Below are 13,796 nucleotides of genomic sequence, written 5' to 3' on the forward strand. Positions count from 1 at the left end.
CACATTTAAAACAGAACCAGGGCTTAGGTGGTGTCGGATATTGGGGGTTTGAGTCTCTATATGAAGCTTGCGCGAGTAAACTTTCAGTCTTAGCAGGCGGTTCACTTTGGGCTGGACGGCTCTGCACTCCCTCATGCCTTTCTCCTTTCCTTCCTTGCTGTATTAGCTGTGCAACCTGTTTCCTCAACTCTGCAACTTCCTTTTCTAGTTTAGAATCTGTCTCGTGTTTCTTTGTTATAGTGGGGGCAGCTTCAGGTTCAAATACTGGCATGCTCATAACTGAATGAACATGTGCAGCAGCTTTCGTGCTTCCAAGGTGCTTTTTCATGCGATCCATCTTTGCTGCTCTCCTGTCCTCCTCGGTTCTCAACAGCAACAACAATTCTGGGAATGAGGGGGGATTGGGTCTCCTGTGTTCGAGCTGCAGGCCAATGATCAGACTCTGGTCCCAACATCCCCTACAAAACTGCCGGAGTAAGTACTTGTCAGACTCTGCAGCTGAAACTCCCCCTCTGGTTATGGCTTTGGTAAGGAGAGTCTGGAGACGGCCCAAATAGACAGAGGGTTTTTCACCTGAGTTTTGGTTAGAGCCCAGGAAGGTAGCGAATAGCTCCTCTCCATCTTCGACCACTCCAAATGCGGACTCGAGCTGGGTGAGGTAAGCTTGAGGGGTTGCATTTGTCCCAAGTGGCTTAACAATGTCCGCTGCTGGGCTGAGGAGGCTCTCCAATATTCTCCTTACTTTCTGTGAATCAGAGACAGACTGGTCCTTAAGAAGTAGGTCTACCTGAGTACGCCAGGAATCATAATCAACTTCTCCATTTGGTTTTGGCAGCCGCCCCGAGAATGTACGGATCCTGCTTTGACTGTAGCTAGACGGTGTGGAGTCACTGCGAATGAAATGTTCAACAATAACTTTTTGGACATGAGGTGGGTTAACTGTGCCTTCATCAAGAAATGGACTCCTTGTAGCAGTAGTTGGGATGTTGCGGGTGACTGCATCAAATGGATTAGCATTATCATTGTTGGTGTGCATATCACCAACTGCACTGCTACCATTTGTGGAGACAGCAACAGGGTTTTCGGAGGGCTGTAGCTGAGTATCTGGGCTTTGCGGAGTGGCAAGTTCTGTCTGGGGCTGGGCACTCTGCAGTTCACTTTGAAGTGCTTCCCAAAAGCCAGCTTTACTAATTTCAGCAAGAGAGCTCAATTCAGCTAAACATTTCTGAGCAAGTTCTCGTCCTAGTTCTTCTTGGCATAGCTCACGGACTGTCTTAACACACCAGGTAACTGCTGGATCATTGGGACTGGGCAAGCTACCTAGTTGTACTGGGTCGAGTCTGGATATTGTTCGCTCTGCTGTGTATTCAATGAGTGCACGGCCTCGAGGTTGTTCTGGGTCGTTGGGAACTCTAACTACTTTCTTAATGTCCCCGTTAACTTTAAAGAACTCTGTAATGTCATCATCAGAATAGGCTTCGTCTATGCCTGTGACATATAGACAACTAGGCCCATGCACATTAAACTGATTGCAAAGGTCCATTTTGCAGTAAACACGATCTTAGTGTACTTCAGCTTTAGGGTGGAGTCTATTGTACACACTTTACCAACCTCCTGGCTGGCTCGCCACGACTGTAACCCTACAGTGATAGTTCTGCTTATAAGCAGACTAAGAATCTATTGTAGGAATGATCTAAATCTAGATTCGATGAGGAGGTTGGCTATGTACTAATCATATGGTCCAAAACTAACAGATTCCACCCCAAATGAAGCACAGGACAACAGATTAAAGTTTGAATGAAGTTCTTATTAAAATTATTTTCCTTATTTCCTTATTCAAAATTCAATATTTAGTTCAGTTCACACAGCTTTAGTACCATTAATATTCACAAATCGGCCACAACTTTTGAGATCTCATGAAACAAAACAAAAGGAAAATCTTTCAAAAGAAAAATAGTTACCCTTGAGTGCACTCAAATATTTCAACTGTCCAACCACCCCTTCAATGCTTAGCATCCATATCAACCACCCAATGGGACCGTTGCAGCGCTGTTAGTTGAGGCAGTGGACCAAGGAACCAGGCACCAGGGCGAACAGAGAAGAATCCAGCTTCGATGGAAAGAACATCAGGGATCCGGGACCAGAAGAAGCCTCAAAAAAAACCAGTCTGTAGGGTAACATCCACTGCTATTGTAGATAGCCAGACTGGTTTTTAATCCACTGTAATCCACGAGATAACTTTGTTTACAACAGGTGTCGTATAATGTTCAATGCAGTTCAACCTCGAGGATATATTTCAGCTTCTAAATCAATTTTAATCGTAATATTTACTTCTGCTCGAGCTCCCGTTTTTCAGGCTTCTTCCAAGGCAAAACGAATGCCAGGAAAAAAAGCAGAAGAAGAACGTTTCATTGTGCACTGCCACCCAGTGGCGAATTAGATATTGCACTTGTTTTAAGTGTTTGCATTAAAGATCATTTCAGGGCTTTATTGGGGGAAAATTACCAGGGTTACACGTGGTTGCACTATGCCTGAAACTTAGCCATCAAATCACATTTTTTTCTTAAAAATAATCTTGTTTAATCGTGTATTCAGTCCATATTTATCAGGTTGATATTTGTAGAAATAAGCAAAAAGAAGTTAATGGCCTTGTGCCAGACTTTGTGACACTTAACTTTTTATTCTAACTTTAAAAACTGTAATACAGTATTTGATTTTTACACACACAGTGTTTTCGCCAACTGACCTACCCCTGAAGTTATGACTTCTGAAGGCCTCTCATGTGCAGATTCGCTCGGTTGAAAAATGGTATGTTGTCATTTAACTCATTAAACATTAACTCTTTATTGTGATGCCCCCCCAACAGATATTTTATTCTAATATTACTTATTCTAACCCTACCAGTCCACTAATACTCTACTAACACTAATGAGAGTTTACTTTACACACTCTGACTCTCACAAGCGAGTTAGTGGGCATGCAGGTGCAACACTACTATAGTCAACAACCAAATTATGACTTAAAACCGTTTTAAGTATTACATTAAAAAGGCGTAATTGACAAAAATTGTAAATTATGACAAGTCGAAATTATGACTTAAAAAGTTGAAATTAAAATTATGACTATGCGTCATAATTATGAGATGATGACATACTAAATTGAAATTATGATAAAGTAAATATTCCATAGTGAAATTTTCTGAATTCAATATAATTGTATTTTGTGAAAATTATTCAGTACTGAAACAGCATTTATGAGTTTTTACATATCTTCTGCTTGTTTCTGCAGTTCGTGTAGGCCTCTAAGACTATAAATGATTATTGATGAACTTGAATAACTTGAATTTTGTTGGCAATATATAAAAAAATTGTCTTCCCATACTGGGAGTCGAACCCGGGCAGCCTGGATGAAAATTTGAAAATACTGCCCCTGGCACATTTGAAAGGCCGCACTGCATGGTAAATTATTATGCATGATCAAAGTTATGCAGGAGAAGTAATCCTCGTCGCCAAAAAGCAGAAATTTAATTGATCGGGATGTAAATAAATATCGGGATAGCTTTTCCCAGGTGGAAAGAGCTAATGAAGGAGAAAGACTTTAAAAGGGAAGTTGCCTGCTTTCTTCTCGACAGGTAAGTCAAAGTTACGGTCTAAATGACAAGCTTTTTTCATTGCTTGGTTGTGTAAATCATTATATAGGCAGCATAACGGTAGAACATGTATAGTTAAACTCGATGATGTGCTATTGGAAGACATGTTGTCATAGCTTCTTGGCACATTTACCAAAGTTGCAAAAAGCGAGTAGATGGGAGAATCGCTAGATGGGAGAAATTCTTTTGGGAGGACTCCAAAATTGAGGAGGTCAAAGGGCATGCTTTCTGCTATAGCTCTCCCCAAAGTCTGTTCATGCGACCACCATCAACAAATGCTAACATTTGAAACTTCTACATATATTTTGAGTAGATAACCGATAGTATATTCTCAGTAAAGGGTTTCACCTTGTGTGTTTCCGCACTGATTAAGGGTAGTTCGGGAGATACAAGTAAAAATGATCTTATACGTGTAATAGATCATAGTTACCAGTAAGATTAAATATTCGCTCAAGACCAACTTTACTTATCACACATTGCGTCTCTCAAATTGTGTGGTGATTTTCCAAATGATACAACTTTGTCTAAATAAGAGCAATGTGAAGTCCTCGGATTTCTTAAAAACATTGTGACAAACATGTTGTATGGACAAAAGATCTATGATCTAAGCACAGTTTTTCAACAATCTAAAGTTTTTGAACAGACGCTGTTTAGTAACAATAATACCTAAGTCTTCTAAGAAGATAAATAGAAGATATGGTTTTAATAAAACTTTAAAGATTTGATTTAAACTTTTAAGGTTATGCTTTTAAATGAATTTAGTATAAACTCTGGATGTAGTATGCTCTGAAATGCAGACTAGATTTACTGCGACATTGTCCCCCCGAGACTCATCTATTATGTCGCCCTATATCCTGAAGCTTCAGTTCACACTGTAGTTTATCACCGGGAGGGTCTGGGGCTGTTATAGGACAACTTAAACTATTTGCTTTTTTGGATTGTTTTTATCATTGCATAAAGAACTACTTCGCCTCTCTGGAAATGTAAGGTGTTTTTATTTAGCTAAAACTTTGTTTACATTTTATTAAATTATTTATTTATTTCATTTTAAAAAAAATGTAGTTTTCTGTGATGGTGTACATGATCGAAGTATCATGTGTGTACATGTTTAGGGTGTACATGATCGAATATGCAGTTCAAAAATCATTATGTTAGAGAGAACCACTCTGTGATTTTATATTATAAACAATTAATTTATATACTTTTAAAGAATAGAATGTTTTTCAACTTCAGTTAGTCTGATAATAGGAAACCCCTTTCTCACCTCAGGAATGTAAGGTGTTTTTATTTATATACTTAATTATTTAGCTAAAACTTTGTTTACATTTTAGTAGTATATGTTATTATTTATTGGTTATATGAATATATATATATATTAACAATAATTTAATTTAAAATAGAAATTAGTTTATTTTTTAGAACCGTGTGTGTGCACAAAATGATATTAAATGATTTACTTATTTCATTTGTTGAAAATGTAGTTTTCTGTGTTTAGGTGTACATCATTATAGCTATGGAAAGCCATAAAAATTGAAACCCCCGCATGGACAAAAAATGCTGATTGAATCTTTTCATATAAATGAGATATAAGACGACTAAGTACAGTTTTTCAACAAATCTAAAGTTTTTGAACAGACATTGTTTAATAACAATTATACTTTAGGTCACCGTTAAACAAAATCATTACAGTAATCTTCTAAAAGATAAATAGAAGATATGAATGTATTGAAACTTTAAATATTGGATTTAAACTTTTAAGGTTATGCTTTTAAATGAGAGAGAGAGAGAACCACTCTGTGATTTTATATTATTTATATACTTTTAAAGAATAGAATGTGTTATTGGAAGATGGATTTTATTCTTTTTGTTTATCTAAAACAATTGGTTTCAGTAGATATTTTTATAACCATTTCATTTATATACTTATAAAGAACAGAATGTTTTTCAACTTTAGTTGGTGTGAGATACACTTCACAGTTTCACTGTTACCTATGGAATGTGGAGGAGCAGAAGGAGGGGGATGTCAGAAAGCAGAGGACGCGCGCATAGACACACAGACACGCGCGCGGCTCCTTTACTGCTTTGACACACATACATAGATGCGTGCTCCCTATGTTTTGAGGCAGTGTGAGGTCATTCAGGAATGACTATATGAATTCAGTAAAAACAAGTTGTGTAAAACAATATTGTGAACCCATTAATAAACTTGTTTAACTCTCTAAACATTTAACTGATTGTAATTTTGTGACATTGTTTAATCACAGTGCCTTGATGCTCTCTGGAATACGATGTGCTCTGGCTTTTACTTTGAGAAGCATTCTGATCTGTGAGTTAGAGCCCCGCTGGTGTAAAGAGAGGCCAGAGGGCCCTGATTTCTAAACACGTAAGATGATTTTTTATTTCCGTGAACCCGTTTCATACATTGCATTTTTTGTGGACATCGATGTGTTAAGAGCTTATTCAACTCTCTAAAATAAAGTAAGATGATTTTTATTCTTTTGATTATCTAAAGCTGAATTATTGGTTTCAGTAGATTTTTATATTTTAAAAAGAACTGAATGTTTTTCAACTTTAGCAAGATATTTTATTTTATATTATTGTGTGAAATATAAAACATTATTATCACTTTCACCGTGCTCAGGAATGTGGATGGGGGATCCTGTTTCAGATGTCAGAGCTCACAGAAAGAGGAGGCGCGCATAGATGCAGGCACACGCGCCCCTGATGACACGTGCGCGCACCACTCTGAGTGCTCTGGTGAGGCGTTCAGGAAACACAGTGTTTTTTGTTTTACCACTTTTAATCATTTAAAAACATTATTACAACTTTTAATAGTGTATTCAATTTAAAACATTTTTTAAAAAGATATCTTTTAAACTTTAAAGGATTATACTTTGAAATAAATTCAGCACCTGATATCTTGATCGCTGAGTCAGAGACCAACAAGACTTACAAACATGTAAGGTGATTTTTTATTCTTTTGTTTATCTAAAACAAAAATAATTGGTTTCAGTAGATTTTAGTAAGATATTGAATGAATGAATGAATTAAAACCATTTCATTTACACTTTTAAGGAACAGTGTGTTTTCAACCTTATTTTTTTTAGATTATATAATTTAGATTATATCAATTATATAAAGGATAGAATGTTTTATGTAAGAAAATTATTTTATATTCATCTAAAACAATTGGATCAATAAGATATTTATATACTTTTAAAAACTGAATGTTTTTCAAGCTTAGTTTAATTATTTTAGATCATATCATTTATATTCTATAAATTATACAAAGGATGGAATATAAAGGATAGAATGTGTTTGTGTGACATACACTTCACAGTTTCACAGTGATCGAACAGCACATGTTCAGATGTCAGTGCCCGATGCTCTGGAATGCGAGGGTGGGTGGCGATGCCGGGGACGCCTGACACATACCATATAACCAGACACACACACACACACATAACTGGGACAAAGTTCAAACAACCGGCAAAACTATGATTTAGGGCTAAAAAGGTTAATAAGGTCAAAAACTAACCGTCAAAACTATGATTTAGTACTAGCTAGGTCACCGGGGCAAAAGCAACTGTCAAACCACATGATCGATAGGGCAAAGGTTAATCCCATGACCTCATAAAGGAAGTTCAACCCATCAATCATAAAGGTCACCGGAAGTTCAACCTGTCAAAAGGTCAAAGTCATTAATCATTTTGACTTGATACATACTACTTTTTTTATTTTCCAAAAGTAATTAATTAGTCCAACGAACCGTTCGGTATATAATGCGTACCGCGTACCGAACCGAAAGCCTCGTACCGAACGGTTCGATACGAATACGCGTATCGTTACACCCCTAATATAAATACAATAGGCCAACCTGAAAGAGAATTTTACTTGCCCGACCAGAGTAGCCTGATTAGAACGTCAATGACAAAAAAATTACTTGGGAATCACTAAAACGAGAGATTATTCTAATTTTATTACATTCATTTTAAGTTGCAATCAACAGTTGTTAATAAATGGATTACCAGTAATCAGTTGATCAATGGTAACAAGGTTGCGCTGCTGAGGCTCATGCAGCTTCTCCAGGAGAAATGTAAACAAATGAGATCAGCACACAAAAAAAAAAATCAGTTAACAACTTACTGACTATAAAAATTATAAATATGGAGTTTTGATATATTTTATAACAGTTAAGCAACCTCACTTGACGAGAAGGCTGTTTCCTGAATACAATCACGATTGAAACTGTGACATTGATTTCATACAACAGGTTAAAAAACAGTTACAATCAAGTCACTTACATTTTAGATGCAATCTTGACTGTTTTTGTTCTGTTTCAGCAGCGAAAATAGTTAAACTAAAAGACCACAGCAGAATCATCACGCGCATCTCTCAGCAATGTGTTTTCTCATTTCTGAATGATTCAGCATTTTGAACGAATCGGTTGACTCAAAGATTGAATGATCAATCCATAAACATATGTCTTAATCATGAATGACTCAGTCATTCAAACGAATCGTTTGAACGAATGAATCAATGACTCACTCATTAAGACGGTCGCCTGGCGACACTTAATGGCGGTTTAGTGTTATGTTTAAAAGTATCATTCTTTCCAACGTGTGTGTGATTTGTGTGTGCAACATTATCAATGTCCGTGCGGACGTCCGTATTTTTCTTTCACTTTTATATTAGCAATTTAAAAGCACCCGCTCGTGTCACACGTCTATTAACCGGTGGGAAAATATCCTCAGACACATACCTAATAAATGTATATTTAAATACAATATTGGCCTACCTAGTAAAAAGTTTTATATACTATTTTGATGTCCTTTTGGACTCAAGAGGGCAGAATAGCCCTATGTATGACTTTTTTTTTTTTTTTTTTACTTTACTGTTTTTAATTTTAGAATAAAATTAGAATAAAATTATTTTTAAAAACAGAAAAAAATGGGTTTAGTTGTAATATTTGTATACTTTTATGTAGAATTAAATGGTTTATAATTACATTTTTAGAAGATTTGAGGCTTTTAGTGTTTCCTTTTTGGACATTACTTTAATCCCTCGCCATAGCAAAACCGTTTGAGATATTTATTATCCATTCACAATTTAGCATATTTAATGTATTTTCATCATGTTGAAAAAGTTTGGTGGGAATAAAATAAACAGTTTAAGAGGAGTGGCTAAAAATTCAGAGGCTGATTTTGCCAAAAAATCCACATTCAGACCAAAATATCTGACTTCCTGATGGCCGAAGCTAATGAATGTAAATTAGAAAGTTGTCCGGCTTGATGAGTACAATATATAAACAATTTTTTTTTTTACTGTAGTTAAAACTAACCCGCCCACTTTTGTCAAAAGCATGTTGAAAGTGACACACTTCCTGCTGCCAGTTGGTGGCGCTATAACTTTGACTCACAATAGTTACATCCATCTTATCGGCCTCTTACCACGAACACACTGCTGAAGTTTAATCAAGATCAGTTAATGTATGCAGAGGTTATTCCACTTCGTGTTTCTCTTTTCTCTTCATAAATTCGTTTCCTCGCCACGGCCAAACCGTTCGAGATATCAAAAATCCGTCCGCAATTTAGAATCCTCAATGTCTTGACTTCATGCACACCAAGTTTGGTGGGGATTGGATGAATTCTCTAGGAGGAGTACTTCGCATTCCACAGCAAGCGTTTTCCAAACAACCCATAATAGCCGACTTCCTGTTGGGCTGGCGTAAAACTTGACGGGGGGAAAGTTGTTCGGCCCGATGATATCTATATGTGTACCGAGTTTCAAATTAATTCATGCAAGCGTGTTTGATCTATGGACCAAGTTTTGGGACCCCGTTCAAGGGGGCGCTGTTGAGCCCCCCTGCCACGCCCGGGTACCAGCTTCAACCCGTCCCTGATGGCAGGGGGTTCCGACTTGTATGTAAAGATTCAAGAGTTTTTGAGCACGTTAAGGACCCCAAAAGCCCCTGAAACCTTGATTAACAATATAAAAGCAATAGTCAAATCCCCCCTCCCCTCACACACACAGAGACACAGAGAGAGGGAGAGAAAATTCTTCAGAAAATCCACATTCAAACCAAAATATCTCTCTTCCTGTTGGTCGGAGATCGTTAATGTAAATTAGAAAGTTGTCCGTCTTGATGAGAACAAAACACATACCAAGTTTTGTTGCTGTTGATAAAACTAACCCCCCCACTTATGACTAAAGGTGGCGCTACTGAGCCCCTCACCACGCCCGTTTCTGAAACTTTGCACATGTCTACGGGCTAATAAATGTGATGTGTCTGTCGAGTTTCATCCAATTTCAAGTATGTTAAGAGTCTCAAAAGCATCAAAAAAGAATATTAAAGTTTGAAGCGTTGCCATGGCAACAGTATTAAAGATATCAAAAATCCTTTCACATGTCTACATCTGCCGTGTGTTTACATTATACACATAAACTTTGAAGCAAATCGGGTAAAAATAAGAGGGTGATTTCAAAGCATTTTGAAAGGGACACACTTCCTGCTGCCAGTTGGTGGCGCTATAACTTTGACTCACAATAGTCACATCCATGTGATCGGCCTCTTACAACGAACACACTGCTGAAGTTTAATCAAGATCAGTTAATGTGTGCAGAAGTTATAACACTTTGTATTTCTCTTTTCTCGCCATAAATTCGTTTCCTCGCCACTGCCAAACCGTTCGAGATATCAAAAATCCGTCCGCAATTTAGCATCCTCAATGTCTTGACTTCATACACACCGAGTTTGGAGGCGACTGGATGAATTCCCTAGGAGGAGTACATCAAATTCCACAGCAAGTGTTTTCCAAACAACCCATAATAGCCGACTTCCTGTTGGGCTGGCGTAAAACTTGACCGAGGGAAAGTTGTTCGGTCCGATGAGATCTATATGTGTACCGAGTTTCATATTATTACATGCAAGCGCTGTTTGATACATGGACCAAGTTTTCTCTGCAGTGGGGAAAAAAGGTTTTTGTTGATACTAGTCAATTTGATTGGTAAAAGCAATATAGTGACTTAAAATGTATAGAATTTGACTAAGTTGAAAGATGACAGTTAGGGGGAAATTGCCTTTATAAATGTAAAAAATAAATAAAAATGTAATGAGAATCAATTTAAGATTATTGGTTCAGAATAAATGACTTTTACAACACAAAAATTGAACACTTTACTGAAGTAGTTAGTTATTGCACCAATACAGTACTTGAAAGGGTAGAGATTTTATTATAATATTAGGCCAATGTACATGACTGAGTAGCTCGCTGCGTGAGGAAAGTGAGTCGCTCGCTGTGTGAGGAGACTGAGTCGCCAGCTGAGGAAAGTGAGTCGCTCGCTGTGTATAGCTATATTTTATATTTGGGCATAGCTATAGATAGTGTTATTTTAGACAGCTATAGATCTAGACAGCTATAGATAGCTGTTATTTTAGTGTATTACGCGCTGCTCTCAGGGCAGGATTACTCAGTAGATTAAAATCGCTGTTATTTTTTGTGTATTATGCGCTGCTCTCAGGGCAGGAGTACTCAATAGATTCAAATCGCTTTTATTTTTAGTGTATTTCGCGCTGCTCTCAGGGCAGGAGTACTCAATATTCAAGTATATTTTATATTTGGGTATAGCTATAGTGCTATTTGGGCACCAAACTCGGTGTGCATGAAGTCAAGGCATTGAGGATGCTAAATTGCGGACGGATTTTTGATATCTCGAACGGTTTGGCCGTGGCGAGGAAACAAATTGATGGCGAATAATGCAAACAGGAAGTGTGTTATAACTTCTGCAGACATTAACTGATCTTGATGAAACTTCAGCAGTGTGTTCGTGGTAAGAGGCCGATCAGATGGATGTAACTATTGTGAGTCAAAGTTATAGCGCCACCAACTGGCAGCAGGAAGTGTGTCACTTTCAAAATGCTTTTGAAAAAAGTGGGGGGGTTAGTTTTACCCACAGTTTAAAAAATCAGTACGTAAATTGGTCTCATCGAGCCAGACAACTTTCTAATTTAAAGTCATTATCTCAGACCAATATAAGTCAGATATTTTGGTTTGAAGTGGGTTTTTTGGAGAATTTTCTCTCTCTCTCTCTATATCTGTTTCTCTGTGTGTGTGTGGGGTGTGGGGGATTTTTCTATTGTTTTTAATGTTTTTCAAGGTTTCGGGGGCTTTTGGGGTCCTTAACGTGGTCAAAAACTCTTGAAACTTTGCACACAGGTCAGAACCCACGGCCATCAGGGCCGGGCGGAAGCTGGTACCCGGGCGTGGCAGGGGGGCTCAACAGCGCCCCCTTGAACGGGGTCTGAAAACTTATATTTATAAAAAGTTTAATATGCAAAACAAGCATAAAAAACACTGTTTAACCACTTTAAAATAAACACCTGTAAAGCTTTTGTTGATTTTATAAATTATCTTTAAAATAGAATATTCTGAAAAAGTGACATTTCCATTTTTGCTGATTCACATTGGTATCAAAATAGGTAAAACACATTTCAAAGTTACATACACCATTATGTTTTTGTAAAGATCACATTAGTTAACTGTAGGCCTATAAATTACTTGCATGTTGTTTTTCTCTATCAGATTATACCAGATTATTATTTGATGACACCATTCAAAAGAATATTCAACATGAATGCCCCATTATGTTTTATGATTATTTTTTTGTTTTTGAACTCCAATTGTATTCATAAGTTTTATTGGCTTTTTTATTGGCCAGCAGCAAGTCAAGTCAAGTCAAGTCAAGTTTATTTGTATAGCACTTTTCACAATACAGATTGTATCAAAGCAGCTTCACAGTATTAAATTAAAATAATACAACAAAGTTTGTTTCAAGAGGAATTTATTGATTGATAAAATAAAATTAAATATCCCCAAAATATCCCCAACTGAGCAAGCCAAAGGCAACAGTGGCAAGGAACCGAAAAACTCCATCAAGTGACCTAATGGAGAAAAAAAACCTTGGGAGAACCCAGGCTCAGTCGGGGGCCAGTTCTCCTCTGGCATTTATGAGCTAGAGGCCGGATTGTAGTTTGAACTGTAGGATTATATGAATGCCTGGCTGAAGAGATGCGACTTTAATCTAGTTTTAAACTGGGAGAGCGAGTCTGAGCAACGAACAGTATCAGGAAGACTATTCCAGAGTTTTGGAGCCAAATGTGAAAATGCTCTCCCTCCTTTGGTGGTTCTGGATATCCTAGGTATGACCAAAAGCCTTGAATTTAGTGATCTTAAAGAGCGCGATGGATTATAGGGTGATAGAAGATCCGTTAAATAGACTGGAGCTAAGCCGTTTAGGGCTTTATAAATCAGTAGCAATATCTTATAATTAATACGGAGCTTTATAGGTGAATGCAGTGATGATAAGATCGGTGTTATATGATCATATTTTCTTGATCTCGTAAGAACTCTAGCGGCGGCATTTTGGACTAACTGTAGCTTGTTTATTGAGGATGCAGGACAACCAGCTAATAAAGCATTACAGTAATCCAGTCTCGAGGTCATGAATGCATGAACTAACTTTTCTGCATCAGAAACTGATAACATATTATGTAGCTTAGCAATGTTTCTAAGGTGGAAAAAGGCTGTTTTTGTAACATATGTAATATGATTTTCAAAAGACAGGTTGCAATCGAGTATAACACCCAGGTCTTTTAATGTAGAGGATAAAGTAACAGGACATCCTATGATGTTAAAGTTGTATTGTGCGAGGTTTTGTGGGCGGTTTTTTGAACCGATAAGTATTACCTCTGTCTTGTCTGGATTTAATAAAAGAAAATTACGCGTCATCCAATCTTTTATATCTTTAACACACTCAGTCAATTTGGAAAATTTAGCGTTTTCATCCGGCCGTGATGAAATATATATTTGAGTGTCATCAGCATAACAATGGAAACTAATTCCATGTTTCCTTATAATATTTCCAAGTGGCATCATATATATGGAAAATAACAGAGGGCCTAATACAGATCCCTGCGGCACTCCATAGTTTACTGGAGTTATGATAGATTTTTCTCCATTTAAATTGACAAAATGGTAGCGGTCAGATAGGTATGATTTGAACCAGCTTAGTGCTTGTCCTTGAACACCAGTATAATTTTGTAGTCGATCTAAGAGTAATGTATGATCTATAGTATCGAACGCAGCAC

Source organism: Leuciscus leuciscus, assembly GCF_965113295.1.
Source record: "Leuciscus leuciscus genome assembly, chromosome: 22".
NCBI lineage: Eukaryota > Metazoa > Chordata > Actinopteri > Cypriniformes > Leuciscidae > Leuciscus > Leuciscus leuciscus.